The following is a 19322-nucleotide window of genomic DNA, read 5'->3' on the forward strand; positions in this document are numbered from 1 at the left end:
TTTTGTGATCACCTTCACCAAAATCACCTTCAACATTTAGATTTGCAAGAAATTCCTCTGTGTTAGTCAGAGTCAATCCTAAAATGTCTGTCCCCACTCACTTTCAAAACTGTCTGAAACTGTGTTTTCTCCAATACATTCCAAGAACTTACTAGAAAATTTGTGTTTTGCCTTGCTACTTTTCCAACTGATGTCTGGTTAACTAAAGTCCTCCATAACTACTAGTATCTTGTGTTTTATATGTTTCTGTTATTCTAGAAATGCCTCATCCACAACCTACTCATGATTTGGTGATTTACAGTAGACTCCCATCATAAGCTTGCCCTTACTTTTTCATTTTAGCTAATTTTAAAAAGCATTTTTATAATAACATAGTTCTACATCAATAAATGTGAAAGTCAAGAGTTAAAAAAGTTGCATTTACGATTCTCTGGAGGAAAAATTAGATCTGTTTGTCTAATTACTGCTGGAAAAAAATCTCTGGACCTATGGGTTGATCCAGAAGTCCTTGTTTATTACACTAAAGCAGGGTTGCATGGCCTGGCCTACGCTGCTTCCCACAGCTGCCATTGGCTGGGACCAGTGAATCATGGCCACACTGAATGGTGGGGCTCCATACCTGGAGACACTCAGCAAATAAACCATCTTGCAGCCTGCTAGTGGGTAACCTTGATGGACCATGTGTGGCAGGCATGCCAGAGGTTCCCCATCCTTGCACTAAAGCAAAAGGAGGTTGTAGAACTGTACTTAATGCCTGCAAAACAAAGGACATTTTCCACTTCTTTTTCTAATAAAACTTACTTTTAGTCGTCATCTTGAGAAGTGCTAGAGGTTTGACCCAGCCTCTTTTTGGTTGTTTGGATAAAAATGGAGCTGAATACTCTGTGTCCCAGGTCTGGGATTTGCAAAACCATAACCTGAATGATAAGGTTTTGTGAATCCAAAACCACTTGTTTCCTCATGATTTTGGCAAAACTCCCCAGCAGTATATGAGAAATTTGCACATGCTATCTCACTCAATTATGCACATTTACCCAAAAGTACATCTGTATTGGATTCCAAAAATTGATCTTCAACCTTTACTCACCACAGCTGGTGTTTCCTGTAAGCTCAGCACTTGGGCAGCTACCTAGGAGAGATTCGGGCTATGTCTATACTAAGCAAAGTAAGTTGACCACAGAGTCACAATTGTGTAGCTAGAAGTGACGTATCTGCGCTTGGCTAACTTGGCCATCCCTAATGGGGAAGTTCAACAGGAGAGTTTCTCCCATATTATCCCATTAACTTCCCTTACTTCTTGCACCTTGTGAGGAGTACAGGGTTGACTGCGACCTCTGACAGATCAATTTCACGCATCCTTACTAGATACATGAAATCGAACCCTGGGAGATCACCCTGAGCAGGTCAAATTTCTGGGGTAGTATAGATGTAGCCTTGGATGCCATCCATCCACTTAGCAGAGTTACTACAATGACCACAGCCATCATGTGTATCCAGTAGTAGCGCACATAATAAAATTTATTCCACACAGGGATGGAAGAAATTAGGGGGAACATTGCCCACAAGTTTCACTTGTTTCTATTGCCTCAGATTCTTTGCCTATGTTGCCTTTTCTGGCCATTCATTAGTAGTGCCTTTGCATGTGATTGTTTGTTGCCAGCTGTGCCACAGAGAGCAGGTCATCATTTCAGTTCCACCTTAAATTTAACTTCCTCATCTCTTAGTTTCAACAGTCACATAAAAGTACCTCTTGTTGCATCTGTCTGTGTCTAATTACTGCTGGGAAACAATGCATGTAACTTTACTATTATCCTTAAAGTCTTTCTCGTTACCTCACTGTCTCCTTTGTTGGCATTGCATTTATTTGCCATTTTGAACACTCATGTTCAGACACAGCTCCTTACAGATCCACCCCACTTTGTTTTCCTTTATCAACCACCTAGCAACATTTTCTTTATGGGGGCTATTCCAGAATAATTATGTGTCACTCATAAATATTATGTTGTGCAACTCTTGTGGCTGTGCAGCTCTCTCTCTCTCTCTCTCTTTCTGGTTTGTTAATCCACAGTGACAGGTAATATGTGAAGGAGAGCTCTAGATCGAGATATTAGAATAATTAGCTTTAGAGAAATCCCACGGAGTACTCAGTACAACATTGGTACTAATAATTGCAGATTTGCAAATAAGAATTTCATGCAGTTGCCAAAATTGTATTTACTTCTTGTGCTTGTCTCTTCAGAACTGCTAGACAGTTGGGTCCCAATTCTGCCTCCATAGACAAGTACCAGAATACCTATAGAATCCTACTGACTTGAAGAGCTTCCCATAAGGGCAAGGGGTCTGCTCTCGAAGAGGCAGTTACATCTGGTGTCCTTATCGTAACTTCATTCCAGGCAGTTTTGCCAGAGCTGGTCATATTTAGATGACCCGCACAAACAGAAGATGACACATAGTAAAGCCAAAACACTGAACTTGATGTTTCTGTGTGGATTTGTATCCACTATGGTTTGTTTGACAGACAGGGAAATGGTTCAGGAGAGCCGTGCCCCATTCCCTGAACTGTGTTCTCAAGCCATGGGGTAGGAATCTGTGGATTTATTATTTACTGGCTATTAAATCTGTGGTGGGACTTACCACCTTATCCCACATGTGAGTCTTCTGGGATCTACTGAACTATACTTTTGTTTACTATCAAAGCTGTGATTTTCAGAAGCCAGCAAAGTCCCCCACAGCATATGTTTACCAGCATTCTAATTGTGTTCTTGGTGTATCAAAGGTCAAAAAACTGTGGAGTTGTGGGGAAATCCACTATCAGTAGGGGAAGGGCACAAGTAGCCCAGAGTATATTGGTTTATCCTGTTATGTGATGTTAATTTCCTGTTCAAAATTATTACCTCATTGATTATATTGTGTGTGTTTGTGTTATTCCTTGGGATAACTATCTGAGAAGTAAGCAGGGATTACTCCATGGTTACAACTTTCTTTCCAAGCTGCCTTGGAGAAGAAAGAGGGATGGAGGCACTGCCAAGTAAATTAGCTATGACAAAAGACAAGAAGGACAGACTTTACTGACCTACAGGCAGGAAACCAGGCATGTCCATCAAAGTTCAGAAGGAGACTGATGTTAATCAGAGATAACTAGGTAGATATGGCACTGCAGAACTGACAAAGCTATTGATACAAATGTGAAAACATTTATGGCCTTCACTAAAAAGTAATGATTACTGTAGAGCATATAACGAGGACTTTACACTTTCACTTTTTTCATATGAAAACACATTATCAAGAAAAAGGTATTTCTGCCAGTGAACTGACTCTCTGTGTGTTTCCCCTGCCCTGCCCCAAGAAACATGCCTAAGTTTGGGTTCTGTAGTTCTCAAGATGTGTGGAATTTGTGTTCTGACCAAGAATAACTGATGAAATAGCTGTAGATTTTCTGCACAATTCCCTTTGTGAAATGCAGAGACTTGCAGACGTGTGAAATAAGGAGAAGACTAAAAGAAGCAGATTGGTTTAAGACAGGATTGGCAACAAATATAGCAAGAGCCTTTTTTTCAGATTCAGTAAAAAACTCAATCATTCAAGAGCTGTAATGAATGTGAATACAAGGCAGTCCTTAATAAATAATGTCAAACCATACTTTTTGTAACCCCTATTATAAGAACAGCGCACACAATGATTTGTAATGTGATACATGTGTACCACAGAACTTTTACAAACTTTTTACATATTTTCTCCGGATTGCATTTTTTGTTGGTGGTAAATTTCTCATTGCAAATGAGACATAAAGGGAGCCCAGCCACACTCAGTATAAATGTGAAGGACTGGGTCCATTCAGTTTGAAATTCTGTTTTCATCTTTGATTTTCCCTTTTGAAGCCATTTCAACCCCACTTTCATTATGCCAATTTTATTTCACATCTAATTTCAGTTTTCTTTCTTAAAATGTGTGTTGCCCCTCACAGCAGGAATGCTGCATGTTTCCTTTTCCTTTTTAAAATCAAGACTTGGTTAGCAACATGATCAAAACACAGATGCAGTATCATATCCCATAATGCACTGCACATGTTAAAGAGGGATTGAGCCAAAGTTTTGAGATCACATATTGTTTGCTCTTTACGTGTGAGCTCTTCATTGTTGGGCTTCTAGACATTGGGATATTTTAGATTGAATTCACCCTGCTTGTACAAAGTGTGGTAATTGTACCCTTTCCCCTACCCCTGTCAGCAGGGCCAGCTACTTCCGGGGGATTTAACCATGGGGAGAACTCAGGTGGTGATTCTGTTGCTTCCTTAGCATTTAGTTGGGCTGGGTTTAACCTAGCCAGATCTGGCTGAAGGCATCTCTCTACTGTCTCTGACCCATATGGAACTATAAAGGGCTCCTCACAACTGAGGCTGACCTGAGGACCACCAATGATCTTTCTCTGATTAATCTACGTGTATCTCTCCAACTTTGTCCCAGGCTTGCCCACCTCTCCCCAGTTCCACCAGCCATCTCCATATTCTCCTAGCATCAAGCCCTGCAAGATGCCCTACTGAATTAGAGGGCATGGGGTGGCCAGCAGAGAAAATTGTTCCCCAGTTTCATGCAGGAGGAAGGAGAGCCAGAGGCAGATGTTTTCTTCTGTTCATGGGTCTAGGAAGATTGTAATGGGCCAGCATTATTAATTGTATTTATTATTTATACTGAGGGGACAGGCAGTGTTCATTTCATAGACTCTATCCCAAACAGTTACGTGCGTCCTTTACTTAAATTAAGCATGTGGCTAGCCGCATTGCACTCAGAGAACTAAGGTCAGGGAATGACCCGCCCACCCAGGGTAGACAGTCTCTGGCTAGCTGGGCTTCAACTAGCATGCCAAAAGCAGCAGGGCAGATGTTGCAGTTTTGGCAGCATCTCAGGCTCCCAAGCCCATCTGAACTACTCTTCGGTCTGAGTGCAGGGGCCATATAGAAACTCTACCTGAGCCGCAATGTCCACACTGCTACTTTTAGCATAATACACGTCAGCCAAAATTTGGTGCTAGAAAGTCTTTCTGGTCTGGGAAGCTTGATCCCAGCTGCAGTGTACATACCTACTTAAGTGCAAGCTTATGCAGGATTGGCACCACATGGAAGAAGACAGTCTCTGCCCCATATAGCTCACTGTCTAAGGTGTCAGTCTTATAAAATGGACTCACGGTGCCTTTCCCTTCCTGGATCCAGGCAAGACAGACACGCTGTAACTGACAAACAAGCAAGATGTTTGACATAAGGTCTCCGGTTTATTTTTGCTTTTATATCTTTTCTTCTAATCACCATTTGCATATTTAAATATTTTGCTTAATTGTTTGAAAATCCTGTCTACTTAGGCTATGTTTTGTTCCAATTCAAATCTTTCCAAATTTATGTTTTCATTACTTTAACATTGCTTAATTTTTAAAGTTGCAGTTTTAACTAGTTTCTATTTTCCATGCCTTTTATCTGTTTCTTAATACATATAATACCTTTTTCTTCCATTGTAAACTATCACCTGGTCCTCTGATTTTTTTTATTTAATCATTGTTCTGAGTTATTTTATCTGTATCAATACTTTCCTATCCATAGCTATATAATTGCACCACAAAATATTATTTTGCAGTGGAAGACCTTAACAATCTATTACATTCCTCCTCTGAAGGTGACTCCTTAACCTGCCAGAAGTTATGGGCCTGAAGCAAAATTGCTTGATGAAATTCTGTATGTTAGTCAGGAGGTCAGACTAGGTGATCATAGTGTCCCCTCTAGCTTTAAAGGTATGTGACTCTGTATCCTTGCCCTTTTCCCACACTGACTTCCAAAGGACCTTATTTCTCTGGTCTAGTGAGACCCAGAATGACTGAACCAAGTATCTGAGTTTGAGAAGGCAAGAATTGGTACAAAAATGACAACAAATGATCATTAATTTTTAAAATAATTTTTGTCAAAATTATGATAATCGTCAACCAGTTCTAGAGAAATCTCTGCTTCTTTGGACCATAAAACGCTCTTTACACTTCTATGCTCCCTTACATTATTGATGGGGAGTACATTTAATAAATAAATGACCTGATTTTGCTAGTTTTTATCAGGCTCAATTAGTATATTATTTTGCCTGTGCTGCCAATGACTAACACATGGGCTGCAACTACACTAGCAAGTTCTTTCAAAAGATTTTTCAAAAGAAGGGGGCTCCTTTGAAAAATCCCACAGAACGTCTACACACAAAAAGTGGTCTTTCGAAAGGAAATTGAAAGAATGTGGTGCTCCTTTTGAAATCGCTCTTGTTTTCCCGTTTCAGGAAGAGCGCTGCCTTTCGAAAGCTTCTTTTGAAAGAAAATGTGCATAGAGGCTTCACAGGCCCTTTTTTCGAAAGAGCAGTCCTCATGGGGCCTGATTTTTCAATCCCTGGTCCTTTCTTTCAAAAGAGAGGAAGCTGTGTGCACACTCTCTTGAAAAAGAGTAGATGACTCTTCCGATCTGCTTTTTTGTGAGTGGATGCACTGTTTTGAAAGAAGTTCTTTCAGAAGATATCTTCCAGAAGGGCTGCTTTCAAAAGATTTCTGTAGTGAAGATGCAGCCATGGAATAAATAACTAGTCAACATGGGCAAAGGTGAGAAAATCAGGCCAAAAACAAAGAAGCCTCAGCTTTATACCCCAAACGTGGCTGCATCTCTGGATTACTCACTCCAACTAAATTTAAATGTAAAAAAAACCAAAGGACCTCAATTTTGTGAGATGTAGTGTTGTCAAGCTCGTAATTAACACGAATTAAGAGCCCTTTCCAGCAAAGTTTTGCTAATGCCTGTACTCCTTATCCATAAGAGCAGTCGTACAGACATCAGTGAGACTGCTCCACTTGAGTAGGGACATCAGTCTTGAGGTTGAGCTGTTGAAATTTTTTCACTGACGCTTTTTGACCAAAATGAAAATGTTAATGGACATTTTCATTTTGATAGAATATTGCCAAGTTTTTGTTGGAAAACTGGAAATCAAAGCTTCACATTTCTTCATTTTTTAGGTTTCAATAAAAATTAATGAAGGTTTAACTTTGCTCTTCTTTTTTTTTTGGAAAAAAGTTTTACTGGAAAAATTCATCAAAGAGAGCAGGAATTTTGGGGAAAAAAAACCATTAAGAAATATCACAAGCGTTTTTCCTCAATGTGTATCACAGATTTTCAAGACTGCTGAGTGCTTCATTTTCAAAGTAACTACCCTTATTGTTGCAGTGTGGCCACTTCTATTTGTAAGTATTGCGCAGCTGTGAGCAGAGCCATAACATCCATAGGATGAGATGGGGCTGCCATCCCAGGCCCTGCATTTTTGGGGACTCTGCAGTGGCCATCCCAGCTGTCCTATGGATGGGAGAGGGGATTACCTGGGTCAAGGTATGGGTGCCAGGGGGCATCCGGAGCCAGCGGCAGCCACAGGGGGTTGCCTCTTCCAGGCCTCTCCCCTACATCCCATACTCACCCCACAGAGTGAGCAACAGTTTACTCTGCTCTGCCACTGCCTCCTGCCCACTGAGCCATGCTTCTCCTTGGGAGGCAGGGAGATCTCCACTCCCAGATGCTTGTGAAGAAGCAGGGCTCAGTGGGCCAGAAGGGTGCGGCAGAGTTCCATGTAGTGAGTGCAGGGTGTGTGGGGAAAGGTGCTGGGGTGAGGTGACCACCTGTGGTTGCTGCTGCTGTCAGCTGCCTTCCCCCATCCCAGGTAATCCCCAGCCAACCTGAACAGGGCGTGGACCAGGGGTCAGGGTTAGGAGTTGAGTAGGGAGGGGGTGGGGCATGTGGAAAGGGCCTGGAGCCCCATGCCTTGGGCTCTTGGGGTGGGGAGAAGGTTGCCCCAAACACCCCCTTCCTGAGGATGGCTGTGGGAGAAGCATTTCCATACAAGCAGATATGAAGGCATAATGTTTGCAATCAGTGATGTCTCTTAGAAAGTTGTCTTTTGTGGGACTATGTCTCCCAATTTAAATGCATTGCCATTTAATTAAAAACACTAGGCATTCTAGAATTCTTTAGATGGATAGCTAGAAACTCTTGTCCTTCCTGTCGAGTGGCCAGAGCCCACCCCTTCCTGTAATAAGCAACAGTAGCAGCATCTCCTCCAAGTGGTAGGAGACTAGACCTACTTGGAAATTCTCTGGTTTATTAGCCAATGCAGGTTCACCATGTGTCTTGCAAAACTGACTTGGGACTGATGAACTTTTCCTCTATCATGGGCAGGGTTCTGAGACTTTATGCAACCAGATTTTAGAAAGGTAACATTTCTTGAGGATCGGCAATCCGATGTTTCAGCCAGCCATCTAACGGGCAGCAGGGAATTCTCTTCTCCCGATGGAAAGCTAAGAGGAGAAGGTGGTTATAATGGGGCAGCTGCAGTTGCTCATAGATCTTTGTGCATTGGCAGAGTATCTCACGTCAGGACAGCAGATTAGTGTAGAATAATATAAAAACGTGAGATGCAATGTTATGTCTTTCATACGAGCCACATCGACGCTAGCAAGTTCTTTTGGAAAATCTGGCTCTTTTTCAAAGAACATGAGGCGCATCTACACGCAAAACATGCTGTTTAGATTGGAAGTCAAACAATCGTGGTTCTTCTTCTGGAAGCTGTCTTCCGCGCCCAGATTACGAAGAGTGCTTCCTTTCTAACGAGTCTTTCAAAAGAAGGCTTGTGCAGATGCTCTGCGGGCCCCTCTTTCGAAAGAGGGGTCCTCCATGGCCACCTTAAAGGGACAGGGAGCCCTGGAAAACCTGTGGAAGAAAGCTCAGAGAATGATGACAGCAAAGATATGAGCCCCCAGCAACACGCCCTCATGGCCACCCACTGCAGCCAAGACTCCAGCCATGGCCACCAACCAGCCTCCCTGTGGATTCTCACCCCCAGAATACCTCAAAGAACCTTCAGACGGGTCCCCGGAGCCCTCCCTGGCCACCAAGTAGAGGGTGCCCTCCTGGACCAAGCCAGAGCTCAGAGACCTGCTGGGGCTCTGGCAGGAGGAGGGCGTCCTCTGCCCCATGATGGGGAAAAGAAGGAATGCCTGAGGCCACCCTGCACACACCTTGGAGCAAGTTCACTCCAAGGTGATGGAACTCTGGCAGGGATGTGCCTGGGCCCGGAACACTACCAGACACTCAGGGGCAGGGCCGGCCACCTACCCCTTTTACAGGGAGCTACATGGGCTCCTTGGGGGCAAGGACAGTTCACCCCCAGCCACCATCCTCGACATTGCAGCCAAGGAGCCCTCTGCAACAACATCCGAGGAGGAACCAGGGTCACTGAGACCCTCGATAGACCCCAACCATCCGTGGCCAGAGACTGAGGGCCCATCAGATGACAATGAGTTGTTGGGTGGAACTCTTGTCGTTGCCATCCCCTCAGGCTCGTCCAGCCAGGTGCCCTCCAGCTGGGTGACTCTGGACATCTCCTGGAACCTTATGGTAAGTGCTTGGTGCATCACACACCCCAGATAGAAGGAGCTGCTGCCCCTGTCATGGCCTGAGGTGGGCCAGGCAGATGGGTGACAGTCGACCCTAGGCACCCCACTGGGGAGTGCAGCCCCAGCATGCAGGCATGTATGCAGGTGACACCCAGCACCTGCCCCTGTGGACAATTCTGTGGGCCGCATGTATGTGGGCAGGGGCTGGGAAAGACCATGCTGTGCCCAGGTCACCTGTTACCCATGAGGAGCCCCACCAAGGCCACATACCCCCCCTTTGCCCACTAGCCCATTCCCCATGTGGGACAGGGGGCCCACAAAGATTGGCCCCATCCCCACGACATAGTGGAGACCACATGAGGCAGGGCCCACTGTGCAGGGCACACAAGCCACTGCTCCTGGGACACCCATGTCCCTTGGCCCAGGGGATGAGGCCTGCTGCCTATGGGGGTGGCAGGCATGGGATATGGGGCTGGGCTGCAAAACTGGTATACTTTCTCTCCCTCCCTTTCCATACTTATAGCTGCACTGTCTCAAGGCTCGGAGAACCCTGTTCACCTCCTGGAGCCAGGGAGCCCACCATTGGCAGCTAAGAGGGCTGGGCCACCCCCTCCACCAGCACCCAGTGGGGCCTGTGGCTGGAGGAACCATCACCACAGCAGGGACAATGAGGCTGCTGCCTACACAGCCACCCTCTGGGAGCAGAACCAGCTGTGCAGGGAGCAGCTGATGCTGGACTGTGCCGACCTGGTCTGGTGGTGTGAGGCCTGGGGTGAAGTGGTGGTGATGCTCAGAACCTTTTGCAGGGTCCGCACAGAGCTGCCAGCCCTGCCACCTGCCACCCCCACAAATGTCCCCCTGCTGCCCTCGCAGCTGCTCCCCCACTGCCCTCACTGACCTGCTTCTTCCTGACCTCCCCGCTGCTACCGTGTGGGGCCTGGCTGAATGGCTCATGGTCAGAGCATGCCCTGCTGTGGCAGTGCCCCCTGTACCCCATTTTCCCTGGACCCCCCTGCCAAGCCCAAGGTCTCTACCTCCCCACATCCCTACCTCCCCATGATCCTGGCCCCATCCCAGCCCTGATGGGGACCTCACACCCAGGGCAGGAGGGTCTCCTGTGGCTGCTGAGGGCTTGCAGGCCTCCAACCCCTCAGAGGACTGAAGCGCTACACTCCCTGTCTGAGGTCCCCCTCCGAGTTCTGGTGGCCCCACTTCCCTGTTCCAGGTCCCCCCACTGTATATAGTTCCCTCTTGTTCTCGGAGTATTTTTCTGTTAGGAAAAGTCCTGGTTTATTTGAAAATATAGTTTATTTTGTCAGCACCCCATGTCCCTCATTGGGGGTGGGGTGGGGTGAGGGATGGATGATGTGGAGGGGATGGGGTGGGGCTACGGGCTGAAGGAGCCTACAGTGGTGCCCGGGGTGGGTTATTGGGGCCATGGGTGAAAGCTCCCTGGCAGGCCTCCCACATGCAGTGACTGTTACAATGGGCCTGACGTTTGGGGGCCACAGCAGGCTGCTTGTACCTGGGACCAGCCTCAACTGCCTGCCCCATGAGGAAGGTCTCCTCCACTGCCTCAGTGAGGTTGTGGAAAGTGCAGCACACCCCCATAACCTGGGGAACAGCCTGCACCCTGACACCGAGGTGCGTGAGGAGGCATCTGAACCTCGTCTTCAAGTGCCCAAGTGCACATTCAATGGGTTAGTGTGCCCGGGTGAGACAACTGTTGAACAGTTCCTGGGTGGCGGCGGGTGGCCTGTGTATGGCCACATGAGCCAGGGCTGCAGGGGGAAGGCTGGGTCACACACCATACACGGGGCATGGTGACAGCCTTGAGCGCAAGCTCCCGCTGAGGGGATGTAGGTTCTCGCTTTCGTCTTCCGGTAGAGGCTGGAGTTGCCGAAGACCTTCATGCTGTGGGCCCAACCCACCCATCCCACCTAGATAGTCATGAACCATCTCTTTTAGTCCACCAGGTCCTGAAGCACCACAGAATGGTAACCCTTACTGTTCATGTATTGGCTGGTGAGGTGGGACAGGGGTCGGATGGTGATGTGGGCACCATTGTGCCAAAGCAGTGGGGGAAGCACAGGTTGGCAAAGCCTGCAACAGTCGTGTCTAGATCCTCAATGTGCACAAGCCTCCAGAGCAGCACCTGGTTGATTGCCATCATGATCTGTGGAGGACAGAGAGCAAGCACACTCGTGAGTGCAAGAAGGGGGGGCCCTGGCCCCAATGGGTTTCCATGCCCCCTCCAGGCCCCAGCCCCCTCTGGGCACCCTCTGCTCCATGAGGTTGCCCATTCAGCGATGAGCCTGAGTAAGAGCAGAGCATCATGGTACCCTGAGGCTTGGCCTCCCTGCCCCCGTGCTCCATCCCCTTGCACTCCCACCCCTGGCCCCCACAGGGACCACTTCTTCATGCAAAAGTTCTGCAGCCAGCATGTCATTCCACTCGGCCAGAACCAGGCGGTTCACCCAGTTGGAGCTGGTGTGGTAGCTCCAGAGATGCCAGCTGGCCGAAGAGGGGGAGCAGTGCAGTTGGGTCCATGGTGGGTTGGGGGCCACAAGGATGTGGCTCAGACACCATAAGAGTGGAGGGTGGCTATGAGGAGGGTGGTCAGCAGCCCAGCCAGGGCATGCAGGTGGCTCTGGGGCTGCTGTGGGTCCGTGGCTCTCAGATGCAAGGGTCAGAACCAGGCACAGGCTTGGCTTTGCTGTGATCAGCTCGGTAGGCCTCAGCAGTGTGTGCAGGGAGGGGGTTTTGCAAGGGGCTTTTTAAGGGAGCATGCGGCCAGCACTCCAGGAAGGGCTTGCTGACCATGTGACCCCCCTCTGTGGTATTTCCCAGGCTGTTCTTTTGAAAAAGCAGTCGGGGCTGGGTGGCTGTGCTCTTCCGAAAGGGCGGATTGATTTTTTGATCCATTTTTTGTGTTTGGTAGTGATCTTTCAAAAGATTTGCAGAAAAGATCTTCCTGAAGATCTTCTTTCAAAAAATCACTGTAGTATAGACCCAGCCCCTCTGTGTTGTTGCCATCAATCAATTCTTAAATCATTACAGAATACGTAGAACACATTGCCTCAACGGTGTGTAGCCTCAGACCATTCAGCTACTTGTTTCTGCTCCCATAATTTAGCCGAATGCCCGTTCAACTTGCCAAGCTGAAAAAAAAAAAGAAACAAAAATACCACAGCTTCCTTGTTAGAACCTTCTCCATGCCTCTCATGCCATCTATTAGCTTTGTATATGTTCTATAATGTTTCTACGTCACACATGGTACAGCTTACAAGGGTCAGAATTTGTTTTCTTTGTACAAGATACATAATGTTCTTTATCTGCAGGAACCTCATTCTTCCCTGCAGAGAAACATACCTCTGTATTTTACCCACGTGATAAAACTTTACAAAGGGCGGATGTCAAAAATAGGCAATTCATCCCCCACTCCCTGAAGGAAATTCCGATCTAAATAATCTTGTCTCTACAGGTGTTGAGACAAGAAGTTCTCCAATGAAAAAGGGAAAATGAAATAATGACAAACCAGCTTAGCTAGCAACTATTTACACATACCACATGCTACCCTTATAAAACTACAAAAGGAAATGTGTGTTTCATTCTCTCTCTAAACACAGGGTTTCAGTGTGAACACAGAAACAGTAAATGTAGAGTTATTCACCATCACTCGAGTCCTAAGATTTAGGATATTTGTGTGCTTGACTAGTATAAACTTCAGACTGCTATTAAAATGCAAAATTCCTTTCCTTAGAATGCACAAGCATAACAGACATAATCCTGTATCTCTGGCAAAGCTGTTAGCTTTTTGCCCTTTGGCATGTTCAATGTATACAGTATCTGGAGCTATTGCCTAATATATCTATCGCAGGAGCTCAGATACCACGATGATGGAGGCCATATACATGCCTAGATAGGCATATAGATAAACAGAAGTTTTCCCACTGACTCGCCAGCTCTTTGATCCAACCAGTGGAACTCGATTTTCCAGATTATTTAAGCGCAAGGCTCAAACCCATCTGCTGTACAAATCCTGGGACCTGGCAAGTGCTCAAAACCCTGCAACCCCACCCCACAACCATGTGCAAATGAAAGATAAACATTGAGCAGTTCTCATTTAAATACGTAGCATCTGACACTGCCTTGATTTTTGCAGTTGCAGGAGAAAAAAACAACAGTTGAAGGAACCGCACTCAGTAAAAGGTTTCCCTGAAAAGGAGGCCAAACTAAATAATGACACCCAAAGCAAAAACATGCTTCGCTGAAACTAAGCTTTACTCAATTCACTCTCTTGAAACAAAGGATGTTTTGTGATGTCAAAAGTGCACATTGTACTTTACTCTGGCAGCCATTTGTGTGTTTTTGAATGATCTGCTTATGTATCAATCCCAATTTAGCAGGCCTTTCAGCACCTAAATCCTGAGTAATCTGAAAATATTAATGATATTTTCTAGATACGGTACCTGCCTTTTTCTTCTTCTTCACAACTTTTAAAAGTGCCATCTCCAATGACCATGTCTTGATGTAACTTGCTTGTTGATAGCCATTTTCCTCTCTATTTTATTACTTTGCATATATTTACAAAACACCTAAAATCTGTTTCCAGTTCATATGACACAACGATTATTTTTGCCTTCTTTCCTCTCCTTTTATCCCATGATTGCTGGCTTTTAATGCTTTCATTAAATCACATGAGAAAGCCAGTATTCCTTAGACATGCAGTTGCTAACACAGAAGGAAATTTAGGGTAAGATGACATCAGATGACTTCAAGGTTGCTCAATGAGCAACAAATTCTCAAAGTCTGCTGCATAGAGGCTGAGTAATCATACTTCTGTGGGATGGAACCATCTCACTTCTGCCTGTGGAACACTGATGTGCATCAACAGTTGTGATCTCTGTGTATCCCTTACAGGGAACAGTTTGTGAAACACCAATCATTTGTTAGGTAGCATTTTTCATGTGCTTTGCATTTGTAAAAACTAATGCACAGGAGGTGCGAATAAGGCCCTGGAATGCTTTAGAACCTTGGAAGAAAGACTGCAGCTCAGAAGATTTGAAATGGTCTCTTTTATAGGGTCGTGATGCCTCCAAACCCAGCATTACAAAAGAGAACTGAAGGAGATGGCTTGTGGTTAAGATGTGTGTGATTGGTAAATCTAGGTTCTGCTCGCTTAATTTTCTTCCCAGTGTCAAAATTATAGAGTGTTTTTGGTTGGTTGGCTGGCTGTTTTTTTTAAGGGTTGGTGGCAAGTTGGAGTATCATTGCACACCTAAAATACTTTGGAAGAAGGGTTTTTTGTTTGTTTTTTTTTCCTCATAAGGTGAAGTAGGAAAATCGGATGTGATTTTTTTCTTAAACTAAAGCACCTGAAAACTGAGCTATCTGTATCTTTTCTCTGAAGCTAGTATGCTTTTCCTTACTCTTTCTAAAGTGAAATCAATGTCCAATGCCCATTGTCCTCTTATCCCCTCCAAAGCTACAATCTACACTAGCACACTACATCAAAGTAGCCTATTTTGAAGTAAGAACATCGAAATAGGCTACTTCGACACGTATCGTCTACACGTCCTCCAGGGCTGGTGACGTCGATGTTCAACTTCGAAGTAGCAATGGGGAACGTTGAAAGGAGCTGCCCTGGAGGGAAATGCGGGAGCGTCCACAGACACAAGTGCTCCCCGTTAAAATAAGGGACCCGCAAAGCTCGCGGACAGGGTCACAGGCTGGACTAGCCCTTCCAGGGCAACAGCAAGCTGATCCTTTAAAGGGAGCCCCCCCAGACACACGCAGCCTGCACAGCAGGAGGTCTGCAGAGTGCTAGTCACACTCTTGCAGACTGACACACAGCAGCCATGGACCCCCAGCAGCAGCAGCAGCAGCAACAGCTGGAAGCCCTCCAGGTAGTCACACAGGGAGCAAGAGCCCTGCTTGGTGCTGCATGGGAGGCCACCCAGCAGCTCCTGGAAGAGGAACCCTCCCAGGGGGCAGACAAGGATGCCCCTGACCACCGGGCTTCCCTCTTCCTCTCCTGCTGGGTGCTCTGCTGCCTCTGGAGCTACCCCACCAGTTCTGAAGGATGGGAACAGTTGGTCGTCGGGGAGTGGGACGACGACCAGTGGCTGCGGAACTTCCACATGCGCCAGCAGATCCTCCTGGAGCTCTGCCCGGGCCTCACCCGCGCACTGAGGCACCAGGACACACGGATTCGGTGCGCCCTCCCCATCAAGAAGAATGTCACAATAGCTGTCTGGAAGCCGGCCACTCCAGACAGCTACCGGTCCATGGGACACCAGTTTGGAGTGGGAAAAGTCATGGTCGGGACCATTGTCATGGCGGTAAGGAGGCCTGGCATGCATCCAATGGGGGGTGTGGGTATGGGGGCCTGGGTGTGGGGCTGGGGAGGGAGGGATGCCAGGGAGGAAGGGGCTGGGTAGGGGGGGACTCAGAGAGGTGTCTGGGAGGGGGGCCTGGGGCACCCTGCACACCCTCATGGGCGCTTGTGTTCCCTCCCCACAGGTGGTCCGTGCACTCAATGCCATGCTGCTGCAGAGGGTCGTCCGACTTGGGGACCTGGATGCAGCCGTTGCTGGATTTGTCGCCATGGGTTTCCTGAACTGCTTTGGGGCCCTGGACAGGACCCACATCCCCATCCATGCTCCGGACCACACCGGGGGGAAATACATCAACCGCAGGGGCCACCACTCCGTGGTCGTGCAGGCCATGGTGGACAGCCGGGGCCACTTCCAGGATGTCTACGTGGGCTGGCCCGGCTGCACACACGACACCTGCATCTTCCAGAACTTGGGCCTGTGTCACCGGCTGGAGGCAGGGACCTACATTCCCCAGAGGGAGATCCCCCTGGGGGACACCACTGCACCTCTCTGCCGTGTGGCAGATGCGGCCTACCCCCTCCAGCCCTGGCTCATGCACCCGTACACCAGCCACCTCAATGCCAGCCAGGAGTGGTTCAACGCTTGCCTCGATCACGCCGGCCAGGTGGTGGAGAGGACCTTCAGCCGCCTGAAGGGCTGCTGGTGGTACCTCCTTGCCTGCCTGGACGTCGGCCTCCAGAACATCCCCCAGGTTGTGGGCATGTGCTGCATGCCCCACAACATTGTCGAGAGCAAGGGGGAGGCCTTCGTCCAGGAGTGGGCCGTCTATGCTGGCACAGGCTTCCCCCAGCCGGCCACCACACCCAGTCACCACTACGAGGGGGTACGGGTTCATGAGGCCCTGCATGCCCTTTTTGATCAGGTAGACCCCTGAACACCTCCCTGGCTTTCCCTGGAAGGGCCCCCCCCACTGCCCACACACCATCCCCCCAACAAGCACACATCTCAGGTTCTTTGGAAAATAAAAAACTGTGAATTATTGAAAACTAGCAACTGTTTTATGTGCACAACCAAAACTGCAACCAATATACAAAGGAGGACAACTATATACAAGGTGAACAACTATACACAAGGGGGACAACTATATGCAAATGCAGGCCCAGTGGATGGCTCAGGGTGGATGTAGAGGGGCGCTACCCTCGGCGGGTATGGGTCGCAACCCCCCTCCCCCTGCTTGTCCGCGGTCCCCAGTGTGGCCAGCTGGCCTGCTGGGAGGACCAGCAGGTATGGGCGTGATGCCTCTACCAGCCGGTCTTCAGCCCCAGTGGGCTCCAGTCCTGGGAGGCTGGCAGGCGGCACGGCAGGCGGCACAGCAGGTGGGGCAGCAGGCAGCAAGGCAGGAGGTGCAGCAGGTGGGATGGCATGGGGGGCATTGGGTGGAGTGGTGGGAAGGGCAGCTTGGAGGGTAGTGGGGGGCGGGAGCCAGGTGACAGTCTCCTGGATTGACCTGGCTATGTCCGAGAATACATCCATGAATTCCTGCCACGCCACCCAACGCCAGGTGGACTCCTCCCAGTCGAACCAGAGTCTCTCCTCAGCCACCTCTGTCTGCTGCCGGAGAGCTGCCAGGAGCTGGGGGCCCATGGGGGCCATCCCTTGGATCCAGCGGTGGCGTGACTGTTCCTCTGGCCTTGGGGGTGTCCCCAGGCACTGGTGGTGGCTGACATCCAGCGGGCTCTCAGGGACCACGGAGGGTTCCTCACTGCCTGGGGCCTCAGATGGTGCAGCTGCAGAGAGGGAGGGGAAGGCTGTTAGTGCTGTGCCTTGGCCCGTGGCCTGTTCCCCCCGCCCTCTCTTGGGTGCTGGGTCTCCGTCCCCATTGGTGGGTGTGATGTCCTTGTTGGGTGTCCCCATTGCATGGTCTCCTCGCCCCTGGGGTTAGGGCACAGTGCTGTCCATGGGTGTGGGTGCTGACAGGCACTGATGGCCATGCCACCGTCCTGGGACCATGCTGTGGCTGAGCAGTTGGAGGTCGGGGTCTGCTGGGGGTGTGTGAGGCTTCTGGTCATGTCTGATGCCCCTGCTCTGTGGCCCAGGGGTGTGTGCCCTGTGGGGTACGTACCTGACCGTACATTGCCATGGTCGGGGGAACCCCGGTGGGCAGACACCTGGCTGATGCTCTGGGAGGAGAGGGCTATGAAGAGCCCCCCTCCCCTCGCTGCTGGACCCCTCCTCCACGGTCCTGAGGTGGGGGCTCCTCAGGCGGGCCTCGGGGTGCAGTGCTGGCCTCTGGGCCAGACTCCGACTCCAAGGGCTGCTGGGGCTCATTGGCCATGGTGTCAAGGGTGACTGGGGCAGAGGAGGTGTCCCAGGGGCCCAGGATGGCCCTGAGCTCCCTCTAATAGGGGCAAGCGGTGGGGCAGCCCCAGAACAACTGGTCGAATCCCGGGCCCAGGCGTAACCCTGCCACAACTCCTTCACCTTGCTCCGGATGTGATCTGGAGTGCGGGCAGGGTGACCCCAGGCGGCCAGGCCCTTGGCCAGTCAGATGAATGCTTCTGCATTCCGCCACTTGCTCTCCACCACGTGGAGCACCTCCTCTTGACTTCAGAGCCCCAGCAGGTCTTGGAGCTTGGCCTCCAACCAGGAGGGGCCCCTCCTCTTTTTGGCCCCCTGTTTGGCTGCCGGGGGTGCCTGGGTCCCCTCAGGAGGGGAGCCCTGGGGGTGCTCTGGGGGCTGGCTGGATGCCATGGCACTGGATAGTTGGGTCGGGGTCTGTAGAGGGCATGCAGGGCTAGCACATGTGTGCTGCTGCCTGCACACTCTCAGCTTCCTGCCACAGGAAATCCGGGTCTGTGGTGCTTTAAGGGCTGCTGTGCATAGGGACCGTAGAGCCCTGCAGGGACTGGACAGAGCGTCTCAACCCCTCAGCTGATGGCTGCCATGGAGGACCCTGCTATTTCAAAGTAGCGGGACACGGATCATCTACACATGCCCTACTTCGATGTTGAAATAGGAAAATATGCACCTTTCAAAAGTTTATTTTGAAAGAAGGCGTGTGTAGATGCTCCTTGACCTGCTCTTTCGAAAGAGCGGGGTCAACATGGTGCCCATCAGCTGGGATTTGGAGAAGTGCTGCCCAGCACATGCGGGGCTCTATGGTCTGTGCGTGCAGCAACACTTAAAGCTGCAGGCACCCAGAAACCCCTTTGAAGGAAGCTGAGAGTGTGCAGGCAGCAGCCATCACACATAGTGCCACTGCATGCCTCAGCAAGACCCCCAGAGGCTACTGGAGCAGCATGGCCACCAGCCACGGACATAAGGAGCTCCAGGGCACACCATCCAAGTGTGTTCTTGGTTCCCAGGGGTCCAGCCAGGGGGGAAAAAATTGAGCCCCCTCCTGGACAGAGCAAGAGCTCTGGGCCTATGGCAGGAGGAGAAGGAAGTCCTGCGTGAGATGGGCATGAAGCAGTAGAATGTGGCTGCTTTCATCCGGCTGGCAGAGGGTCTGCCTACCCATGGCCACCCTACCCTCAC

The sequence above is a fragment of the Carettochelys insculpta genome, chromosome 1 (genome assembly GCF_033958435.1).
Source record: "Carettochelys insculpta isolate YL-2023 chromosome 1, ASM3395843v1, whole genome shotgun sequence".
Lineage (NCBI taxonomy): Eukaryota > Metazoa > Chordata > Testudines > Carettochelyidae > Carettochelys > Carettochelys insculpta.